This window comes from Triturus cristatus, chromosome 1_2 (genome assembly GCF_964204655.1).
Source record: "Triturus cristatus chromosome 1_2, aTriCri1.1, whole genome shotgun sequence".
In the NCBI taxonomy this organism is placed as follows: domain Eukaryota; kingdom Metazoa; phylum Chordata; class Amphibia; order Caudata; family Salamandridae; genus Triturus; species Triturus cristatus.
The window spans coordinates 321,838,561-321,855,571 of NC_140580.1; positions in this window are offsets into that span (position 1 = coordinate 321,838,561).

The following is a 17,011-nucleotide window of genomic DNA, read 5'->3' on the forward strand; positions in this document are numbered from 1 at the left end:
CTTTCCTGTATTGTGTATGATGTCAATACATTCTAATAAGTGTAAAGCGCTCCAATACCTTCGGGTCGAGTTCCCGCTATATAAATTCTGCAAAAAAAAGGCGTGACTTCTGGCAGTCACTGCAACCTATACTACTTTGGGAGAGGGTCTGATGAATTGGAAGGTGACAACTCGCATTGAAGCCTGAGTTGGCCAAGACGCCTTCCAGTAACTGCAAAGTGAAGTCAGCAACTTTCAATATCAGCACAGCAGCAGCTGAGTCATAATGACGCTCGCTTCAAGGAAGTCTGAGCACATTTCCCTTTCCGGGGACTCTGTGAGGAAAGAGAAGTACCAGTGTTTCTTCAGTACTCCTAGTCAGAGCGCTACCCCAGGTTCTGCCCATCCTCTAATGTGGCACACCTGCTAGAGTGACCAACTGGCATGGGTGCAAATTCAGGACGGTGAGTGTAAAAATTCAGGACAAAGGGTCAAAATTCAGGACACAAAGTCAGGACAGAAGGTATGTTTTACAGAAACATCAGAGGAATTTGCACAATAGTATATAAGTAGATAGACAACCAACATAAGAACAAGTCAAAAAAGTTTATATTATGTTGAGCCAATCATGCACTTCATGGTTTTGTGGTATGCGTGCAGCTTTCAGCAACTCTGCAGGTCTTTTTGTGGTATTTCATATGATCATAATTTATTTATATGGTTACTGCACTGGGTTGTCCAGTCTGATATTTTTCTTTACAATCCATGGTCCTCAGCAGGCATGTTTGGTAAAAGAAGTGGTCTGGAAGATCTGCTCAGATTGACTTTGTTACCAGCATCTCATATCTGAGTGCCATTTTGAGATGGAAAGCAGCACGCATAGAATGTAGCTGTAGACCTGCAGTGCTGGACCAGAGTACTTTCCTGTGAGTGGACAGCTTTATGTGTCAGATCGCTTCACGTATTCCATGTCCGTTCAGCTGGTAATGACTGGTTTAGGGCTTGTAGAGAACTGAGTGATGAATAACAGACAGGCCTTGTGTAAGGGTAGGAGCATGAAACAGGAAAGGGAGTTCTTAACCAGCCTGCATGAGCCATAATTGGCTGCAGACTGCTCAGTGTTATGGCATTATTGTGGACCAGAGCAGTTAGAAAAGAGTTGACATTAGCCCTGGCTAGCCTATTTCAGCCCTCCTTATTTGACCTGTATATGGGAAATAGTATACTGGTTGGGCCATTTCATTTGTGTGAGCTGTAAACTGCAGATTCTCATAGATGCACAGAAGTGTTCTACAGACTAGAAACTGCATACGCTGTTGAGGCATTATTGCAGGTCAGAAGGAGGCCCTGGCTTTTACAGACAGAACATTTTCCATTGCATGGAAGCAAAATGATAACGTTCAGTTTTACTGATAAAACTATATAGCGCACAAATGATAATGTGCGAAAATGTGGTTTCAGCAAATAATTGTGCCCCTGGCGGAGCCAGCTTTACTACTGGTTCCACCCGGTGTGACAATTTTGTTGGTCCCGCCCCCCCCCCCACCTCCAAGAGCAAATTCTCCAAGGATTCCCTCAGTACCACCATTCAACAGTGTCCCTCTATTATCCACATATCCTCTCCCATGTGTATTTCTTTTTTATAGTGGTACTCATCACAATGTGGTGTCAAGAGCGCTTCACATCACACACATTTTATTCAGAGACAATGACTCATAAGTGTGCAAGTCAATGTAGAGGAAATGTTACTTAAGACAATAAGGGCTGCAAGATGTAGGCGTTACATGTCATTCATACATGTAGGCATTATACGCAGGGCCACCGGAATTATGCAAAAGGGTTGACTAAATTTTACAGCAAGTAAAAGAACCTTATGCAGCATAATGCAGCACATATTTTTTTGTATTACTTTTTATTTTGTTATTTTAATACATGGTAAATTGGAAATACTGTCTGAGCAAAGATTTCCCCTCATCAGTACCAGCTTAACAACTAAATACATAAATAAGCAACGGAAAGGTGACCATTGAAGGGCCTTCCACTGCGCCTGAACATAATTTGCCACTCTTTTAGTAACTTTTGATTCATTTGAGCTAATAACTTTTTTGGGTTTAAATCTGACCATTATGCAACAGATAATGGGTTATATGGTAAATGCGACAAATCAATAATTATGAGAAAAAAACAGTGGCCGCAACAGTGCATAATTCCAGTTGCCCCAATTATATTTTAAGAATGCTTGCTCTAGAGAAATCCAAACTCAGGGTTTAAAAGATAACATAGTGGTTGGGGGTTGTTCTTACTAATACATATTTATTATTATCCAAACGAACCCCTTGAAGTATCTACATAAAAACATTTTTTTTAACTGCATTCTACACTTTGTGCCCTGCAAGAGGCACATTTTTCCTCTACTGTACTTTAAAACTGGGATCAGTCAAAGCTCAGATATCTCTCAATGAAATACATTAATCACCAGAGTTACATTGACATTTTTATGGTGGCATAATATATGCAGGCTGGCACAGAAACTTAGAAGTCTTTGCCATTAGCCCTGGCATCTCTTTGAAAATGCAGGGCACTGGGAACCCCAAAGCATGGCTCGTGATTCAGCAGGATTATTCGTCCTTCTGAACAGAGGACAGAATTTTACTATTTAGTATGTTAGCAAGAACGCTTCTAATATGCGTGGCTCCGAAAGCTTATGGATTCCACCATAGTTGTAACTGATGTTTTTAAACGCAGATTGCAACACAGACACACCACATGCATGCTGTAACTGCAGCATGGCCCATTGTCATTCTGTATGAGAGAATCGCCACAGGCAGAATGACAATGGGGCTAATTTACACTCTGCAAGGTCTGGGAGGGACTGTTGAAGCCTCTCCACTTCAAAGAAACGCAGGCTGGCCCCCAACAGTGAGCGCTGTAAAACTCCTGAGGCTTCTCAAAGGGGGCATCGCAGATTCCTGCAAACCCCAGAATTACGGACAAACGGCGTCCGTAAAAAGAATTATGACGGACAACGGACTTTGCAGTGAAATGACAGACTGTCCGTGAAATTTACGGACGGTTGGTCACCCTAGACAGCTGCTGTAAAGACTCATCCAGAATGTAAACAATCATCCACCATTTTGGTTTCCATCTCTGTAGCCCAAGCGATCTTTTCCTGCATCACCGTCTTTACTGCCACGCATAACTGTGAGCAATGTGTGGTGCGGGCAGCAGTGACCTTCCGAGAAGGGCCCTGGCACTTAGTGTTGTACAAATTAAGCACTGGTTGCACTTGAGTGTTTGTGTTGCCGACAAACACCTCTCACCTGTTGTGTTCCAGCTATGCTGCTATCACCAATTGCGTCTGTAAAATGGTGGAAAGCGTGTATACATACTGTATGTCCTAACATTGCTTATTTATGTGCTGCCACTATATGGCTGGCTCTTGTAAAGGTCTTAGAAACCAGGTTGTGTGAAGTTCATGGAATATAAGGGAATACATGTCTCCAATTTGAACCACCGGCGTGGTAGGTTTAACTCTGATGGTTTCTCTGGTCTCAAACATGCGCATGCGCAGCCCGTTCTTTGCCACTGCATTCACTTTGCTCCACTGTGTACTTGTAGAACAGGCGTAACCCCTACTTCCACGTCTTACCCACTTGACGTTCGAGTAGTTGTGAGGAGGCTGGTACTCTCAGATGCAGTTCAGTAATCCACCCCATGGCTGCGGCCAGGCAGACGTTGACTCCACCGTCACGACTTCTGTTTTCAGCAGGTGCACCAGAGAAATGAAGAATGCAGGCTTTCTTCTCCGTGTCCCAAAATGCACTTAAAGGAGCTTTGACCTAGATCCAAAAAAGAGGTATTTCATCACAGAAAGCTTTGGAAGGCAGGATACAGAACCTGCAATTGTTATCACGTGCTGCTCTTCTTGTGCTTACTTTGGCTGTACCCAACTATTGAGCTAGCCTGAAGGATCTGTGCTTTGTTTCACATTACACGGAGCTCTGCAGGGGCTCAGCCCTGGAATGGAGGTGGGGGTGGCACTGTGGCTGCCTGCATCAGTGGACTGGGGGGTCCCAGATACCGCCTTTTTTTGGTGACAACTGACAACTGCTGATAACGCCCCCCCACACCTCTGACGCGCTCTCACCTAGCTGTTTAGAAAGCAGTCTTCTTCACAGCTAGTCAGCAGATCAATAGTGCAGCTTGAGCTTATAATTGATTGTATTGATGGGAGCGGTCGATTGTAAAATTATTTACTACATGCGGTCTTCTGGTGGTCCTTGTGTTCGTTACGTAGCCGGCTAGTCCAAGGGTGCGTTTTGCATCCTGTGCGTGCACCTGTAGGCACGTTGTGTGTGCCGCCTCCACACTCATCTGTGTGCTTGCACAACATGACATTGTTGTGTTTATCACACATTTGTCTTATTACTGGTATTTGACAGCTGACGTTCATGGATGTCCAACTTAATGGTTATCATTTTTGCACCTAGAAAGGATAAAAAGCATTGAAAATGCAATAGGTCTCGCCTTTTATTAAGTTAAAGCCATTTGCTTTGCTATACAATACCATTAGCAAAGCAAATGGCTTTAACTTAATCAAAGGGGAGACCTATTGCATTTTCAATGCTTGTTTAAAGGGAGCAGACCTTTGCCTCTCTTCCTGCTTTCTTTCAGAAATGGCCGTCAGTGGCCACACAGCAGCTTGCTCATGCCTTATTTTACCTCTATGGTGGGTGCTCTACCTTAAGTCTATCCTGCTGTGAAGAGCATCAGTCCCTCACTTTACCTATTTGGGAATTAACCCCCTCCAATCTTACTCATTGGCAAGTAGCCTTAAAAATGAATTGTCTATAGTTAAGCAGGCCGATGGGGTCCTAATGTTGGACCCCTCTCAATTTCTCTTTTCTATTCCATAGATACTAGGTGCTCACACACTTGTCCTGATGATGATCTCAACTAACTGAATGAGATCGAAACACCGTCGATCTTAGAACTACCTAACTCCTTATTTTATTATATAAAATTATCTGAAGGAGTTTAGTTTCTTGCTGTTTTAAAAGGCTGCATGTTTTAATGTTCATCACTCACCAGAGCACCTTTTCTTCACTTGTTTATGAGCATTGGATCGTGATAATTATGCATACAAGAAAGAAAATGAGATGATACTTTGCAATGAATAAATTAAATGTATTATAATATTAATGATAGTTCTGCCTCATACTTGCCTTTGATCGAGTATGTACATTTGGGTCCCAAATGAAAATATATAGGACTTATTGTGTTTCTTTTTCCTAAACGTTCTCCAGACAGATTGGCCCTATTGAACCACTGTTCTCTTAACATTATCAATTGCCCCAGGTTCCTGCAAATTGTGGGGTTCCCTTGCTTGGAAAAGCCACAATACCCACTAGGCAGCAACACTGCACCTTCGCCCCCGGAAGGGAAAGTGCTTGAATCCATTGTCTTCCTAAACTCAAAAAGAATTTTCTAGTGGTAATGCATTAAAAGTAGATCTGATTATTTTTATGTTTAGTGATCAGTGATTTGAGTAGAGTATCCTTTGTATCTTCTGTAACAATTGTATATTTGAATGCTAGTATCACTACTGTAATAGATTTTTGTCAACTCTTTTAGCTTTTTACATTGAATCTAAATAATTGAATGATGATAAGGCTGATATATATGAAAAATTATAAGTGGCTCCGAAGGAAAATGGAAGAACGTAAGCAAACCATCGAAATGCAGCATTGACGTGTTGTATGCAGTCTAACACTTGCACCTGTCAAGATGAAATAAGAAGAGAATATTGTGTGGCCAGAAGGGTGGCTGTGGGCACATTCTAGAGATATTTTTAGTGTGAATTTGACTTCAATGGATATGCATTGATGAGTAAATTGATCTAAAGAGTTGAGATTGTGTAAAGCTGTACAGTGATGATCACAAATTAAGGTGTTATGTTTTTAATCTTTTGGATATTGATACATGAAATTCATACTCCAATATATAGTAATTTGTTTGATGACATCATTTACGACGACAATGACTGTTTTTCTTTTATTCTTTCAGACCAGTTCTCGGCCTTTGACACAGTGGACCACAAAACTATCCTCTACACCCTCAAAGAATGGGTCAGAATAAATCATTTAATACTAAAATGACTTGAATTTTGTAGACAGGCATCAAGGTGCTAAAACTTGGGAGTATCTCTCTCTCGCTAAACCGGCTCCCGTGACTTCTCCCTGGCTCAACGATGGCACCTTAACTTTTCAATATATATGTCGAACCCCTTGGTTCGTCATTAACTGAACTATGCATTCAGTATCAACTCTATAAGGATGATGCCCAGTTATACCTTAGTGTCTCTGCCAATGCAGATCACACATTCTTATCCCCCTGACTATCCAGCAATCAAAAATGACTAACAGGTCAGCTCCTAAAAGGAAATTAATTAAAAACGGATTTTCTCATGTTCAAAACCTGACTTTCGGCTGATTTTAAATTGAATAGATGTGATCTGATACGTGAGCTTTCATTCTCAAATTGTTTAATCCACCAAATTCTCATGTATTGTATAAGACAGGGATCTCAACCTTGAAACACACATCAAGAATCTGGCTAGATGGGCTTATATTTCAATGTAGACGTCTCTGTATTTACAAACCTATCTTAGCCACAAATTATTGAAACACTGCCGTGTAATTGCTTGTCTTTTCCAGCCTTGACCATTGATGCACTCCTCATTGGACTTCCAAAGAAAAACCTTGTCCCCTCTAAGGAGGTCCTGCGTGTTGTAGCCAGGCTTGTTTATACTCATAAACACAACCAAAGTACAGCAGTAATATCCTTTTTTAAATTTGCCCCCAATAAAGGCAAGATTTATTTCCAAAGATGTCTATTTATTCAACAAGGTGCTATACCTGAAGACTCCCAAGTATTGGTCGCAGAAAATTACTGTTTTTGGGAACGCTCGCATGGTCAGATTGTGCCTTAAGAGCAAAAGCCTTATGAAAAGTTAATACACGGCGTGTACCTTCTCAGACCATGCTCCTAGTGTATGGCTCTCCTTGCTAGTGTCCATTAAACTGTTCAACTCTTTTGACTTATTTAAGTGCTTCATAAAATCTTACTGAAGAAATACCCCAGTACTTGATATCCCCTGTTATTTAACTTGATTTGTCTTTGTTTCTCCACGCATATACCTCTAAACCAAGGTACTGTTGAGCTGCAACCTCGTTTTTTAAAATTCTATCTTCTTTCTTCAGCCATGCACATGTTGAAGCAGAGCTCTCAAGTTTCCCACTTATGTGCATATGTACCTTATCCAGAGCAGTTTTTAGTTGCAATAAGGGATTTGCAGACCAGTTTAATCCATTATAAAACTAAGCCCACAAGTCCCAGAATTAAAAGAAAATTTCTGTACTCGATCAGCTATTCAAGAATTGAACTGGGAAATGTAAGCTCTCTGTTGACATTATAAAACTACAAGCTAGGGCGAGCAACTTTCCATTGTCACTTTTTGGGACACAGTGTGTGTGGAGATATGTGTGGAGACACTTTACTTGCATGTAGACATCAGAAGACGTTTGTTGTGGGCAGGTGGAGACTTTGAATCGCGAAGCACATTTCATTATAAATCCTCCTTCTCTAAATCAGACCATCTTTAAATATATAACTGGTCTGGAGATTGGGCTTATCAAGGTCAATATCTGTTCTTACTATATTTGAGTTGTAATACCTTCACCACCTCCTGGAGTAAGCTTTGACTGCCTGATATGCCAACATTTGAAAGACAAGTTTGAAAAATGAACAACTCTGGTACAAATGGAAAGAAATAGTCTTTAGCTTTGAAACACCAATGGCAAATATCTGTCTCCACACCGAGCATACTGCAAAGTAACCACCTATTGCCACAATACCTGGTCCAGTAGGTAGGTTTAAGGAATGGTACCAGCATACAAATAGTCTCAGCTTAACAACTTCTCCCTAAATATACTGGAAATAAACTCTGTATACTAAAGATGGGAAAGCACAACAACACAGCAGCAGTTCCCTCAGAAGGGAACCCTTTTGGCTCTGCCATCAGAATCAATGCTACACAAGTTGTGGTCTTTTGGACTACTTGAAATCGTAGAACTAGGAGACATGTTTTTTAATCCTGCCTCCCATTTGGCCAAATTGTGTGTTATGCGGCAATTACTTTCTGAACTTTTTCTTCTGCAAATTTTCAGCAAGATTGGGAACATTACAAATCAATGTCAAAGCAGCTTGTAAGTGTGTGAATAAATATGGACTGGACATAATATGGAGTAAAGAAGTGCCCAGTCGCATGGTTATTCACCAACATGCAATATGCTGGGTAATTGTATAGCTTTTACACCAAGTAGCAGTGTTCTCCATTCTCAGGCCTACTATTTAACAAACTGTTTGATCCTGGGGAAATCATACACTCCCTGTGCCTCTGTCCACTTATTTGCCAGTATGATAGCACTTTGAAACTGGTGCACTGGAAGAAATAAACACCAAGAGCCTACTCCCAGGCCGAGGGCCGACTTTAGTGCTGGTGGCCCCCGGTGCGAAATCTTTTTGGTGCCCCTCCCCCCATGACCTCCTTTTCCAAAGATTCCCTCGCTATCTCCCTCCAACAGTGTCCCTCATCTCTCAATGGCCCCTCTATTACATTCTTTTTTTGGGGTGTCCGTGACTTTTACAACACACACACATTATACACACACAAAGAATCATACATGTGCAAATCAATCTACAGGAAATGTTACCTAAGACAATAAGTATTACAAGGTGTAGGAGTCACATGTCATCCATACTAGTAGGCAGTAAATTTTAAGAGTTGGCTGCACAAGCACAAACTCAGGATTTGAAACTTACTACAGTGGTTGGAGTTCGCTTTACCAATGAGAATGTATTTCTACCCAAACAAATCCTTTTTAGCAACATTAGGATAGTAAAAGACTGGGGAAAAAACAGAACGTTGTAACCTATACAATGCAGTTTGTATGCAGCTCTTTGATAACAGTCCATAGAACACTGTGCTGCATTAATATAGTAACTCATGAACTGAAAGTACCAAAAGGATCTCAACAACTATTATGGAGTGGGATCTGCACTAGATCTAGCGAAATTTGCTACATTATTTTCAATTAATTTGCTGATACTTGGACATATTCAGCAGCTAAACACATTGTTTGTTTTCCCTTTGAGTAGTAACCTTCAGAGGGTTCTTATTTTTACTTCCAGTTTGGACCAACACAAAGGCCTCTACTTATAAGGCCATCATCCCTTATTTTCTTTTGCCTCATCCTGCTTGGGACCTCTGTGGAGCCTAAAACTTTTAGGCCAATGCCATTGAGGGAAACAAAGGCAGAATTCTTGCTATCACTTCAAAAGTGCTTAACAGAAATTATTGGACTTGGCCATCTCTGCAGGGGCACCCCCAAACGTTTTGCCTTCACCCCTCCTATTTTTCTTAATTTGTTTTTGTTAGCTTTAGGTGTTTGTGCACTTTACCTCTGTTAACCAGTGCTAAAGTGCTTGTGCTCACTCCCTAAATAATGGTAAGATTGGTGTATACATGATTGGCATATTTACTATACTTATAAGTTCCTAGTAACCACATGCCCAGGGCCTGTAAATTAAATGCTACTAGTGGGCCTTGTAGCACTTATTGTGCAATCCACTTAAGTAGTCCTGTAAAACATGCCTCAGGCCAGTAGCGTAGCTTAGTTGCCATGGGCCCTAGTGCAAAAAACGTAACTGGGCCTTCTCATTAGGGTGATATCTCAGCCAGCTGCCACCTACACTCCTCTACCTCCTTTGATGGAGTCTGCATCTGCCGTATCATAACTCACTACCATTCTCATACACGCACTATTGTTTTTTTACTCTCTGCACTGTTTGTCTGCAATACGAATCCCCAAAAAGCATTAACAACGTTTATACTTTTGACCCTTGTAAAGTGCATGCACAGAAAGACACACATGCTGGGACTCCACATTACTTCTACCCTCACATAGACATATGCCTCATTCTGCACTCACAGAGGCCAATTTATAACATGTAGACCACTTACCCTCACTCACAAAAGACAATGTAAATCCTGCATTCTCACAGGCGCACCCCTCACAATCCATTCACTGAACATTGCTGCTCCCCTGCACTCACACAAGTACACTGCTCACACATAGGTACACCGCTTACCAGAAAGGAGCAGAGATGGTGGCATAGGAGCTACAAGCTGAGTATCTGATGCATTGGGCAGGAAGTACAATTCAAAACTTCTACCATATCCCTGAGCACACACTACAATACAAAAACTCAGAGTTTTATAGGTTATTTGACAAATGTAATCAATATTTGTTGTTCTTCTTTATTTTCTGTCTTCCTTTAGCCAACACGTGTTTCGTCGTGTCAGGATTAACCCACGACTTCTTCAGGGCTAAAAAATACAATAAACAACACCATTCTGATTGCAGTTTTCTTACATAACACAGCCCCACTGCACCCGTGACATAGTGCTGTTATTAGGTAATGACATTTGCTGTGAACAAGTGGAAGCCCATGCCGAACATGCTTATGCAATTGGATCATCATTCTCTTATCATGATTATATCCTATATTATATTTACTATCAATGCTCAATTATCAGTGGGATAGGACGTGCCAAGAATTTATAAACCAAAATTTGGAAGTTTGAAATTTTTAGTCAATTTGAGGAAAGCCAACTATACTAAACCCATTACATCGCAACTTTGTCCACCTACCTTTCTAGCTTCTTATAATCTAGTACAATTCATCCTGAAATGTATAGAATGATGCATTATCACCATCTGTAATCAACTTTTATTGTCCAAGTTCAATTTTCTTCATAATTATATAGAAAAGCCTTATTATTTAGATATATCGAGATACTAAAAAAATTACAATGAAATAATATTATTTTCAGGCAGATAAAGGATTAGAGCTTTGGCTTTATACAGTACCGGGATGGAAGTAGAACCGGCAATAAGGTAAACATTTCTGTATATTTATGAAGAGGAAGGATACTTGCCTGTACAGGCTCTGTTTTAGAAGGTCAAACTCTAGGCACGCTTGGGCTTGCAGAGAAAAGTTTGGGAAGCAGAAGGATGTTTGGTACATTTTTGCTATTAGCCAATTTAGGAGCTCTTGAGTCGATGCCCCTCAAAATTGATTCCTAGATTAAAGTGGGAATCGATTTTGCACAAAGAATGGGTTTAAAGGGCCAAATGTCTGTGTTAAAACGACAAACACTGTGTAGATTTGTAGAGAAGTTTAATCCATTCAATGCACCACCAACAGATGCCGCCAGCTCCTCCAGTCTCTAACTACTAACTGCCTCAACACAGGCATCACCATGGAGACTGGAATACAGGAGCGAGCTGGAGTTTAATGATAAACAGTTCTGACAATTCTAGCTAATACAACAGTTGCCTTTTCAATGATCTTGACAGCATTAAGAAGGCGGAGGTTAGGGCGCCTGCTTTTGAGTCTATTTGAAGATTGTGGTGGATGATAGAGCCCCTGTTGTCTATGATGACCACCAGATATTTGTACTTGTGTTCATTTGAAATGTTTTTACCATTTAATCTCCAGGTGTACGTTTTTTTATCTTCTTTCCTATCTTAATCACCTTTGTTTTGTTTAGGTTATCATCTAATTTGTTTGCTACAGAGAAAGCATGCAGTTCACCCAACAGTCTCTGGCGACCTATTCTCATCTTGTTCATAAGCAGGAGATTATTGGCATAGAGTACATTTGAGATCAGTTTGCCCTAGCTTCGGTGGATGCGCATCTACCAAATCCAGATGTCTCAAAAGGTCTGAGATGAACAGGTTAAAAATTAGAGGTACCAAAGTGCACCTCAGCTTTGGGCCAGATAATGTGTAAACTTTTCTGGACAGCTTGTTTCCTTTGCCTAACTTTAACACATAGCCATGTTTTGGAGTTCAAGGATTGCATTACTTGGAGTTGATTGGGGGAGATGCCTCAGTTGACCAATTTCTGCCATATGATCTCTTAGCACACTGTGAAAGGCAGTCGTGATATCAATTAAACATAAGTATAACACTGATTTAGTCGTGAAAGTGTTTTCCAAACATATGGAGAAAGACATAAGATTTGAGAGGGTCCTTATCCAGAGAAGAACCCAGTCTGATTTCATGGGACAATTTTCTTATCAGTTGCCCAATTATTAATATCTTGAAGGAGTAAGCTGATGAAGTACTTAGCCACATTGTCCTAGAGGGTTTTCAGGCGATAATTCCCTGGATTATTGTTTTTGCCTACCTTGTAGATAGGGTGTATATTCAACCCCTTACACGAGGCAGGGACTTCATCTATGTTTAAGACGGACAAATACAGGGTGAGTAATTCTTTTACCCAGAAGTCAGCATTGGATTTGAAAAAAGCCTATTGCATTCTGTTTTGCTCTGGAGTCCAAGCAGCCTTTGACTTCTTGTGATCAGCTTCAGCAGTTGTTCTTCGGGGAAGGAGAGTGGAGGATATGCATCTAAAATACAATTGTGCTCATTCCTTGTTACCATATGGTCTGGAGCGTTGTTTGCAGATGTTCAATATTATGATAATTTGAATTTAAGACGCACAGTGAGACGTGCAATTGAGTATTGAAATTGCAGATAGTTTACCCCTGCAGATTCGCTCGTGTTTGCATTGTGAGCTCTGGCATCACCTTTTTCTATTGAATTGATTTCTCTTTTTGCTAGCATATAAATTTTGCTCAAAAGTTATAAAGGGTTTTTTTTCTAGACAACCAGACTTCTCTTTTGTAAAGTTGCTGGAGAGGTCTTACCTTGCCCATTTGACTCAGATAATGGGAATACTCTTTAAACTGCAAACTTCTTTGTATAAATTCCTCCTCATTGTTTTGAGTGCCTTTGTAAACCAAAGGGTTTTACAATGTTCCCCTAGCGCACAATACATTGGCTGTGCTTTTTTTTAGCAGGCTGCTAGAATCCTGTTGACAATCCATTCCCAGATGGTGCTGGGGTTTCCTTCTATGGTGTTGTATTTTTTGAGCAGGTGAATACATTAAGCTGGTTCTAAATCTTCTTGCCACTTCGTCTCTTTAGGATCTTGGTGTGAGCAACATTTGGCAAAATATTAGAGTTTTTGAATAATAGATTCTTGATGCTAAATTTAAGTTTGTGGATGGTGATCACTCTCTGAGCAGTGATTGATGCTGTAGGTTACTATTTCATTAAACAACGTTAGGCCTGTTATTGTGCAGTCATTTATAGAGTTTGATTTGCCCATACTGTGGATCTATGTGGGAGGGATGTTGCCAATAATTTGGCCATTGAGTGTTCTCAACTCAGTTGCCACAAATGCAGTGGCCAAGAGTTCTCCCAGATTGTCCTTGCGCCTAATTTGTGCTTGATTGGGAATATTCTACATGCTATCTTGAGTGGGAGTGTCTTAATCACTGTAATCAGAGTCAAAAAGGTTTGAGTTAAAATCACCAGTAATTAGCCTGTGGGCATCAAAGTGGATGATTCTTAGATCTACCATAATACACTATAGTTTCCTGATTAGTGATTGTTTCTCTCTGTATCTGGGATTTATTAACACGTTAACTATGACTAAGGGGGGGTCTCTCAAACTGTATCTATGGTTCTTTGAGATCTAGCGCCTCAATTTCAGTGTTTACATCTACACTGAGGTACATTAAGAGACCACACTTGGACTGCCCATAAGAGGTGATTTTTGTGTGGGGATTTAAAATACGGAATGGCCCGTTAGAGGGATTGAGTGCTCCGACCCGTTTCTTGCAGTATAACAACATGGAATGTGTGCAATTATTTGATGAGATCACCCTCACTTAGGGGTCTATTAGTATGTCGGGCAGATCGCCACGGCCTGCATGGCGGTGGGGATCCGCCCGACATAATCCCCCGTCTGCCTCCCATTTCCCCCGCCATATTATGATGGCGGGGGGTACTGTGGCAGACAGGAACACCGTCCGCCACTGTCCGCCCGGTCGACTCGTCGACTGGGCTGAAAAGGGTTGCATATGGTGGCGGTGTCTGCTAGACACTGCCATCCATATTACAATGAGAGCGGGAAGCAGCCTTTCCGTTGGGGGCCTGTTGCGGGCCCCCAGGCTGTTGGGGGGTGGGGGGTGCCACATGGGGGCTACCTATGGTACCCCCTGCATTTGCATGCACAAGGTGGCAGGCACCGCACGGTGCCTGCCACGTTGTGCACGCAAATGCGCGACATGCATATATTGCATTGTGGCGGGTGCTGCTTCCAGCACCGCCAACCACAATGAAATGTATGCGGGATGCCACCGCCACCTTGGCGGTGGCAACCTAATTGTCGGTGCGGGACCGCCGCACCACTGGCGGCCAGTCCCAGCACCGCCAGGGTCATCCACCTGCCATCCTAATAGGCCCCTTAGTTTGTGACATAAACCAGCCACATTCCAAGAACAGATGTTTAAAGAGTGAGTGGATTTCAAAAAGAGTTGTCCTGGGTCATCTGAAGCCTCTATTTAGGCATAAACACTTAGAGGTAAAAAGGCCAGTAACTAGGCCCAGTCTGGATAGCACGGATGTTATTTGGGTACCTGGTGAAAGTACTGGTTGCGTGTATTGCATTATTCAGTGCTGTCCATTTCAGCAACTTTACAGTGGTCAATCCTGCGCCAGTTGGGTTACGTGGGAAGGATATCATTTTTTTCTATTTTATTAATCTTTTTGAGGATCTTTTAGATATGTTGTTGATGCACACTTCAATACAATACCAAAAAAATTGTCAAGCGCTCAGCTACTTCCGAAGAAGCGTTCTGGTGGCAAAGGATGGTATAGATAGAGAGATTAAACACAGAGCTAAAAAGTAATTCTAAAAATCCCTTCAGAGGAAGCTAGCCGAAGGCTGGTTGGAAGGGTGTTCCAAAGCTTCGCATTAAGGAATACAAAGCATCTTCCGCCTTTTCTTGCTTTGCGCATGCGAGGAATCGGAAATAGCCTTTGACTACTGGATCTCAAAGATCTGGATTTAGTGTAGGCCTTAAATCTATTTCTTAAGTTTGCAGAACCTCTGTGGTCCAGGGCTGTAAAGGCCAAAGTGAGACCCTTGAATTGAACTCGCTTGATAATTGGCAGCCGGTGAAGATGTCATAGATAAGCCGGTACTGATTGAAAAATTGGAATTTTCAGGATCAGGCAAGTAGAAGCATTTTACCCAATCTGTAAATTATGTAATAAATAGACAGGTAAGCCCAAATAAAGACTATTAGCGCAGTAGAGTTTGGACGTCACTAAAGAGTGAATAATGGTGGATGTAACAGTCTCCTTAGAGATTCAAGAGTGGCAACACAACTGGCCGATATAGTTTTCACTTGGGGAAACAAAGGAAAGATCTAATAAAAAATTATCGCTAGGTTCCAGCAGTTGATGCAGGGGAAGGTGGAGCCCCGTGCTCTGAAAGCCAGCAATTGCATGAGTTAGGATGGCACATATGACTAAAAAAGAGTACCTCTGTTTTATTAGAGTTAAGCTTGAGGCAATTATTACTCACCCAACCTCCTATAGACTTTAAGTACAATTTAAAAGAGTTGGGGGCCCGAGAATCCTTCTTGTGGAAGGATGAAAACAATTGGGTATCATCAGCATAGGAAATCCCGGATCACTGACAGAATATCGACAAAACTAATATTGACCTACAGAAATATCAGGAAATAAATATTGTTGTCAAAAATATCGACCTCCTTTCTTTATAATGGTAAGTACAAAAATATCCCCAAAAAACATATCGTTGTTAAAAATATCGAAGTACAAAATAAATTAAATAATACATTTAACTTTAAAAAAAAATAGATTTGTAAATTTTAACAATTATAAGTATTAAATTTAATTTAAAAATAAATTTAACCTACATATATAAAATGTAATAGAAATATATATTTTCTTAAAAAATAATTAATAAATGATAATTTTAATTAATTATAAAATGTTAGAAATATATTAAAAATAAATATATATATACACATACACCTGTAACATAAAAATAAAAAAAATTCTTTATATAAATTAAAATATAAAAATATGTAATATTTTTTAAACCTACATTTTACACTACAGTTCGTGCAACAGTGGGAAAAGAGTTGTCTAGCAAAGGGGAAAAAAGTACTATTCCCACTCCAGCAAGTGCAACAGTAGGGAAAGTGTTGGATAGAGGAGGGGAATAATTTACCATTCCCACTCCAGAGAGTGCAACAGTAGAGAAAGTGTTGGATAGCGGGGGGGAATAATTTACTATTTTACTATTCCCACTCCAATGCGTGCAACAGTAGGAAATAGGAAAAGTGTTGGATAGCGGAGGGGAATAATTTACTATTCCTACTCCAATGCGTGCAACAGTAGGGAAAGTGTTGGATAGCGGAGGGGAAAAAATTACTATTCCCACTCCAGCAAGTGCAACAGTAGGGAAAGGGTTGGATACAAATTACTATTCAAACTCCAGCGAGTGCAACAGTAGGGAAAGTGTTGGATAGCGTAGGGGTAAAAATTACTATTCCCACTCCAGCGAGTGCAACAGTAGGGAAAGTGTTGAATAGTGGAGGGGAATAATTTACTATTCCCACTCCAATGAGTGCAACAGTAGGGAAATTGTTGGATAGCGGAGAAAAATAATTTACTATTTCCACTCCAGCAAGTGCAACAGTAGGGAAAGTATTGGAAAGCGGAGGGATAAAAATTACTATTCCCACTCCAGTGAGTGCAACAGTAGGGAAAGTGTTGGATAGTGTAGGAGTAGAAAATACTATTCCCACTCCAGCGAGTGCAACAGTAGGGAAAGAGTTGAATAATGGAGGGGAATAATTTACTATTCCCACTCCAATGAGTGCAACAGTAGGGAAAGTGTTGGATAGCGGAGGGGATAAAATTACTATTCCCACTCCCGGGAGTGCAACAGTAGGGAAAGTGTTGGATAGCGGAGGGGAAAAAATTACTATTCCCACTCCAGCAAGTGCAAC